The sequence below is a fragment of the Apus apus genome, chromosome 1 (assembly GCF_020740795.1).
Source record: "Apus apus isolate bApuApu2 chromosome 1, bApuApu2.pri.cur, whole genome shotgun sequence".
Taxonomy (NCBI): Eukaryota; Metazoa; Chordata; class Aves; order Apodiformes; family Apodidae; genus Apus; species Apus apus.
The window spans coordinates 119,351,349-119,358,977 of record NC_067282.1 but is presented as its reverse complement, the minus strand read 5'-3'; positions in this window follow the sequence as shown (position 1 = coordinate 119,358,977).

Here is a 7,629-nt window from a genome sequence, read left to right as displayed (position 1 = left end):
TAAGAGGTATGTTCTGAAAGACAACAAAATATCCTTTTACACATTGGACTTGTAAGGGTTAGGCAGCGATGGGAACTCTCGGGCAGCAGATCTGAAGCATGAAACACAAAATAGGGGAAAAGTCCTTTCTCAGTCCCACGTTTAGCTGGAAGAACAGTATTACTGGTTTAATTTATTTTGTCTTTACCATCCAGATCAATGTAGTCAAAGAGGCTGTAGTAGCCTTTCCACATCCCAAGAGGCAAGGACATAAGTGAGGGCTGATATTTATTTTCCCAGGAATTCTCATCTTGAATCAGCTGCACAGATTTCAAAATGTATCAAAAACTTCAAAGAGCTGAGAAAAATTAGTGTTTCTAAATTCCATAAATTCTATGAAAATTCAGGTTATGTTCCAAAATAACTCTTGTCACCAGTGAATAAAGCTTTTAATTACACTTGGAACAGAAGTGGAAAAGCTTAAATTGTCCCCTCCAACTCAAGTATACTTTAACTTGAAGCCATCCTGTCTTCTGGCATTCTAAAATGCCAACCAGGCCCCATACCAGCAACAACTGTATTTAATACCTGAAGGAAACAGAAATTACATTTTTACACATACGTACCATACTTTTTACGTATATATCTACAACATTTGAAAATGCATGTTCTTCCAATTAATTATTGCCAGCCAGTAGTGTTCAAATTTAATCTGGATTGACTTTTTCACTTGGACAGAGTTATTACTGCAACATGTACTAATTTTGCAGGACATCGGGCAGCATCAAGCCTCTAGCACTTGCTGAGAAAGCTGCTGCAAATTTCAGTATTTGCAGTTTCTGTGTGAAGATCTTGTGTACAAAACCACATCGTTGAATGAACAAGTAACCAACACATCTAACAGGCAAACACAACACACGGGACTTTCTGTAAACATGACTGTAAACTCCCAGTTGTAAATAAGTAACCTGCGGTTACAGGAACTTAATCATCCAAGAACAAAGTTCCAGCTGGGGTTTTGTTTGTATCTTCTACTGCTGGGTTACAACAGTGATTTACAGCACTGTGGTGAAGCCTAGCTTTAGGAGCACTGTAGGCAATTTCCATCTCAACACTTGGATTGCTCATTTTAAGTAAAGGATAATTTTCTGTTTGACAATGTTATACCTTCTAGGGGTTACTGAGCATTAGACTGGTATAATGAATCCTTTCAGAGCACTAACGCATCCATTTAGAGCTGAAGAGGGGAGGTCTCTAAAAGAGCCTGGTAATAAGCAGCACCCAGTAGCCTATCTCAGTCACTCAGGCACTCTTCTTTCCAAGCTGGGGACAAGAGGAGTGCTCACCACCTCTTTCTGCTACATTAAGAAAAGGAGAAGAAAAAGAAAAAATCTGAAACCTGTTTTTACTAATGTTTGCAGCCCCATCCTAGCACTTTGTTTCCTCGTGGTGGTAAAGTGTTGCATATTTGCTGATCCCTGTTTTAATCCTGCTTGTGGATTGAGATAGGGTCAAGGACAAATTCCATATCAGGTAAACTACTGCTTATAGTTCCAAGTCCATATCCTAAGTTGTTATGTAGCATTACTGTACATTATAAACCAGCCATGCTTAGAACTCAAAATTATCATCTTTCAGCAATACATGGAGGAAGACTGAAAGAATAGTAACTGAACACCAATAAATCTTGAAAGCAATAGGGTTGAAAGAAAGTAGAACATAAAACATGCTTAAAGGTACATACATACGTACACACATAAACCTTTTCTGAATTACCTAGAAAGCTATTTCTGGAAATTATAATGCTAAATGATGCCAGAAACTTCCACTTGGGAGAGTGATGCCACCGTCTATAAACATAAAGACATTAAATAAGTATGCAGCTAAAATGGTCCTAGAAATAATTTAGCAGCTACTATTATAAAATTCTTTTATGTCTGCCTAATGAATGTAACTTTCATTTACAAGACTTAAGAAGGTTTTGCACCATAGTTGAGCCCTCTTCCATTCAAGAAATCTGCTCTTTCGACATGATTTCACAGTTAAGTTATATCTGTGTTAATGTCTGGCACTTTAGACTACTTCTCCAAGAGCATGTACAAAGGGAGCCACAACTGTAGAACAGCATGGGACTCACAGTCTTGGAGAATAAAAAAAAAAAAAAAAAAAGGGGGGGAGGGAGAACAATGATAAACATTATTCTAAATGGTGTTGAATTTCCTACATTGCAGTAAAGAAGGGAGTGATGAAGATACAAAACTGTATAGATATATACAAAGATATAAGCGATCAGAAAAAGTAATTAACTTGGGCCCAGGATTGCTTGGGAAAAAAAGGGTGAGCTGATTCAAACAAAGCCATTTAAATTCTGTCAAGTAAAAACAAGCATGTGCAGGGAGGAGCCAGATATCTGTTGACCTGAATAGAACAGCAGCAACGGCTGCGCAAGGTAGTGGTGCAACCATCTCCTGGCAGGCAGGGATCCTGCAAAGAAGTTAAGTTTGTAGTAAGCAACAAATTGAGCATGTTCACCAGTGTGACTCTGGAAGAGAGGAAGAACTCAATCACTCCCTATGGCTCTTTACAAAGGAGAGACTAGTGAGATTATTTTACCTCAAATACATGAGTTTTGATGGGATCAAACTGTGTACTGAGGAGAACTGAACTGTTTTCAAAGTGAAGTTTAAGAATTGGAGAGGGAGCAGAAAACCACATGTAAATTATTCAAGAATAGGAAAAGATGTTTTATTTTGAGAGAACAAGATCTCTATCAAGAACAAGACAGTAAAAGATTAGTTAGTGCATAAATTCACAAGAAGAAAACACAGGTGTTAGCTTATCAGTTTTCCTGAGACAGAGGCAGTATTTGGGAGATGAAGTCATACAAATAGAGCATACATTTTCTGCAGGTAAGTTGATTTATTATTCAATCACGATTCCAAGCATAGTGCAATATAACCATGGTTGTGTGCCTTAAAAAGAAGAAAGAAAAGAATAATAAAGAAACACAAGTTCTGGGACTCTCCATAACAGGCAGTCAGATAAAATATAACAGTTCACTGTAGACACAATCAGAGCAACAATCTGATACAGACTCCACAGTATCTTCCCCAGCAGCCACTTCATGAGACATCTTTTCTAAGCTACCTAAAGGAACTCAGTTAAAGGTAGTTTTAAGACTCTTACCCAAAGAGTCAAATAACCTGAAGAAAATGACCCTCAGCTTAAAAAACTGCTTCTCATCAAAAGATTCCTTTTAAATTTTCAGGGTGCTTAGTTCTCACACTAATAAGCCTCCCCGCTATAAAATTTCTTCTGGTTCATATAATACCAAAGCAATCTTAAAATACTAGTTCTATATACTGAGTAGCCTTTGCATGGACAAAGGGGACTCTGAAAATATGTGATGATACTAAGTTATTCTCAACAGAAAAAAGCATCACTGGAGGCAACTGTGAATTCCCCAAAGTCTGAATGTATTATTTTCAAGCTGGTAGTAAATACAGTCTTATCACTACTGCTACTACTTAATTACAACTAATGAGTTCTCAAATGTCATTATTAACTAAAAACACTATTACTTCAATTACAACCAGAAGCACACAGCATCAGTTATTCAGCCTAGTATGTCCACATAAAAAGTCGTAGGACTCTATGATAATTCAGTCTAAACAGTTCTGCAAAACGTGGTCAAAATCCTTCAGAGCTATGAACAGCAGGAAGCAGCCAGCACAACTTCATGTGGATGTATTCTCCTTAGTTAAACCATTTCAGTTGTCTGTAAACCTTATCCAAAACTTAATGTCTTCTGCAGCTGATTCTACACATGACTGCACTACCCCTTCTTTCTCCTAATTTGTAAGCCATTAATGAAAGCTTAATCAACTCACAATACAATTCATTCAACATTTCAGGAATGCCACAAAGCCTGCAGCTGCCTCAACAGTCACTTGAAGAGATTTAGCAAAAGACGCTTTTGCTTGGTTTAAGTGGACCTAGCTCAAATGGATCTGTAACAACACCAAATAGCATTATATAGATTTTTCTAGCCAGATGCCTTGTGCAGACCCCATATATTTTTTTCAGCTTTGATGTACAGAAAGCAAGCTCAAGCCTGAAACTGCTAGAGTATTAGCCCCTTCTTGCCCCCTTGGCTCCAGGCAGTTCCCCCATCCTTCAAATATTTCACTTATTGAATACATTCCCAGATAAGAGTCTATCCTTCTTGAAGTCTTACACAGAAGAAAAAAAGACAAACTTCCACTCCAAAAGTATCTGCCTGTGGCCAAAATATTTATTGAAGCCAAGTGTATCCCATGCTTCAACCTCATCCCAAGAGGACTAGCCACACCACTACTTGCTCTCAGAATCCACCAAAGTTGAAAGGAACTTTGCATTCTTAAAAATGTTAGGAGAGGTACAGCTCCAAGAAAAAAAATTGTAATAGGCAATTATGAGTTAAGCTAGAAGTCAGTAATCAGCCACAAAAGAATTTGCTTTGTTCTTGTTTTATTTGTCTAACTTCAGACACTGAAATTATTTGCACACTGAAGCAAAGAAAACAAAACACAAAAACGAAAACCAAACCCTTTATAACCTATTTAAATGTAACAAAAAGGATTTATAAGTGATAAGACAAGGGTTTTCAAATAACATGTGGAGGATTGCTGCTGCTTAGCTGCTAGCTGAAAATAAACACTTGCTTTCCACCTTCTATAAAAATATACTACACAACAGGTTATACATACATATGCAACACATTAAAATGTAATTAAAAATGCTAATTTCAGCTTTCTGGCAGAAACACATTCAACATACCATATACAATATACTGCTCCTCCTTGCTGTCCCTTTCCTCCTTCTCTCCCATAGCTTCTAGACATCCAGACGTTCAGGAGGAGAGACAGAACAAGTTAAGAAGGAATGAAACAAAGAAGAAAAAGCTCCCAGCTGGTGTGAACACAATCACTTGCTCAGCACTTGCAGCTGATGAGCCAAAGACAGATGTTGTTCATCAACAGTAAAATATGGGATGTCCTTGAAAGGAAGGTAAAAGCCAAATACCAGGAGATTCTCAGTGGTTTGTCTTTTTCCTTATGCATTCTGCACTCTCAGGGAATCAACAACAGTGTTCATTAGGGGGATTTAGTTCTTACTGACCTGAATAATATTAGTACTTGGCATCTGTTACCATGGTTAGAGCACTGTATTACCATTTAGTGTCATGGGTTGAGCAACCTGGTGTAGTGGAAAGTGTCCCTGCCCATGGCAGGGGTCTTGGAACTAGAGGATCTTTAAGGTCCCTTCCAACCCAAACCATTCTATGATTTTCAGTAACCAAAACTGTTGTGGCAGCCAACTCTAATTTTTAAAATTTATTATAGTTACTCTGTTCTGGGCTGGCTACTGCTCAGTAGCACCCTGCCTTCAGAGCAACAGCAGAAGGGGATGGTCTGGCTTCAGGCTTTACCTTGGCTAGGGCATTTTCTCATCATGATTAGCACTCTCTGGTCTAAATGATCTAATTGTGCCTTCTGGCTTCAAAGTACTCCTCTAGAAACATATAGCTTTCCTTCCAGTCAGGACAAGACTAATGCACACCGGTGGGAAACTGAAGAAAGAAACAAGGCAGACAAACAAGGTAAAGAGTGGCAACTAGGAGCACGGCTGCTAGAGAAATGGTGATGATCACATGGAAGCAGTCTGGAGGCAAATTATGCTTTCTGTATCCTGTCGTAATGCAACAATTATAATAGTAATAACAATAATAGCAGCGGAATACCTGCCATTCACCACCTCTTTTTCTGAAAAGTGGGTGTTTGGTTTGAAAAACTAAGGAAGGAAAACAGACTGTGAATTACTATAATCCTCCTCCCCCCACCACATACTCTAACACCCCTTACACCAGAGCTCCGTGGTGGGCAGCAGCTCACTCAGCCCCTGCTTGAAAGCTTTGTGTAAGAGAGGGAGGAAAAAGTCCTCCTCGAGGAAAAACATTTTTAGAAAATTGTTGTTGTTGTTATTATTATTGCTAAAAACACTAATCTTTTACTTACTCCATGCTCACTCACTGGAGGAATTTTACTCTTGCTTTCCTCTTCGTCCCAGGCTTCCTGATCTTTGCTTCTAAAGAGGGGTTTTCAAAAGCACTGTTTGTGTATTTGTATAAGAGTAATTAGTGGGTATCGGCTGCCTTTAACAATCTGGTCAAAGGCTTTTCATCCCACCTGCTGCTCCGGGTAGCAGGTGTTGAGTAAGAACTTTGGAAATACAACTCCTGGAGCAGCCAAGGCCAATATAGAAAGAGCTGTAGTGATAACGGAGAGGAAGATCATAAATCATGGGCAATGAGACTGTGAGCTACGTGGTGTCATGTGGAGAACCACCCTGTGGATGAAAGCATGGTAGGTTATTTTGGCATTTTTGTGACTTTAATACCTTTAGCTTGGGGTTTATTTGTTTATTGTTATTCCTTCAAGCCAATTTTTTTGGCAAGCTGATTGACATAATCACTTTAAATGTCATGTGGATCCTCAACACTCAGGTATGAGCAGAGTGACCAACTTGAAATTCAGCACCCACAGTCATCCAAAAGATATGGATGGGCCAGTTGCACAGAGCCTAAACATTGGTATTTGCAGGAGCTTTATTTTCAGTTGCAGGAAAAGCCTGCAAGTGCCAAGAAAAAGTACTTTCTGAAGGGAGCTCATTGTTAGCCATGTCTTTGCTGCCTCACAGGTACTAATAAGGTTGAAATGACATTTATTTATTAGTTGTATCAGTATTTGAAGAGTCCCATCTAGCATTAGAGTTAGAGCCTGCTGGGTATACTCATGTTTGTGCTCTTGTACATTGTAACAACTAAACAGTCATTGCACTTAAAGAAGACATTTAAGATAGTAGGTGCTTTAAGCAAAATTTATCAGTTATAGTTAAGGTATGGTGTTGATATTATTAACTGTACAATCATCAGAATGATGAATCAGTCTCTGCTCTTCAGCAGATCTGTGGTTGATTTTCAGCTACAATTACAGATACTGTGATAACATTTATTGAGATGGGACTGGAAGACAAAGGAGAAAAGTTTAAAACTTCAGAGACACGTGTGACTTGCACAGCAGGTAAGATTCTCTGGCTTTTAATTCCTTACAGAAATTAGTAAGATTTGTTATTGTGGCACTTGGGCACTTGCTCTAAGCAGTTCATAGAATCATAGAATGGTTTGAGTTGGAAGGAACCTTAAAGATCATCTAGTTCCAACCCCCCTGCATGGGCAGGGACACCGCTCACCAGATCAGGTTGCTCAAAGCCCCATCCCATCTGGCCTTGAACACTTCCAGGAAAGGAGCTTCCACAACTTCTTTGGACAGCCTGTTCTGATGTCTCAAGTTCTACCAAAGTGCCCAGTGTCTACAGTTCTAACAAAAGCAGGAAGACTGGAAGTTATGGTGAGTCATTCCTGCTAGGAAGTGATGCGCAGGGAACAGAACAAACCTTATTGTAGTTCTTACATGGTTGAGTAGCTCAAGTAAAGTGCAATTAGATGTGACTAATTTTTTTGCCAATGACTGAAGTGAGTGTCAAATACTTGCCACAGGATGTGCTGCTCTGGAAGGCCAGTCTGCTCCTGTCTTTGACAGCAATCCTTTA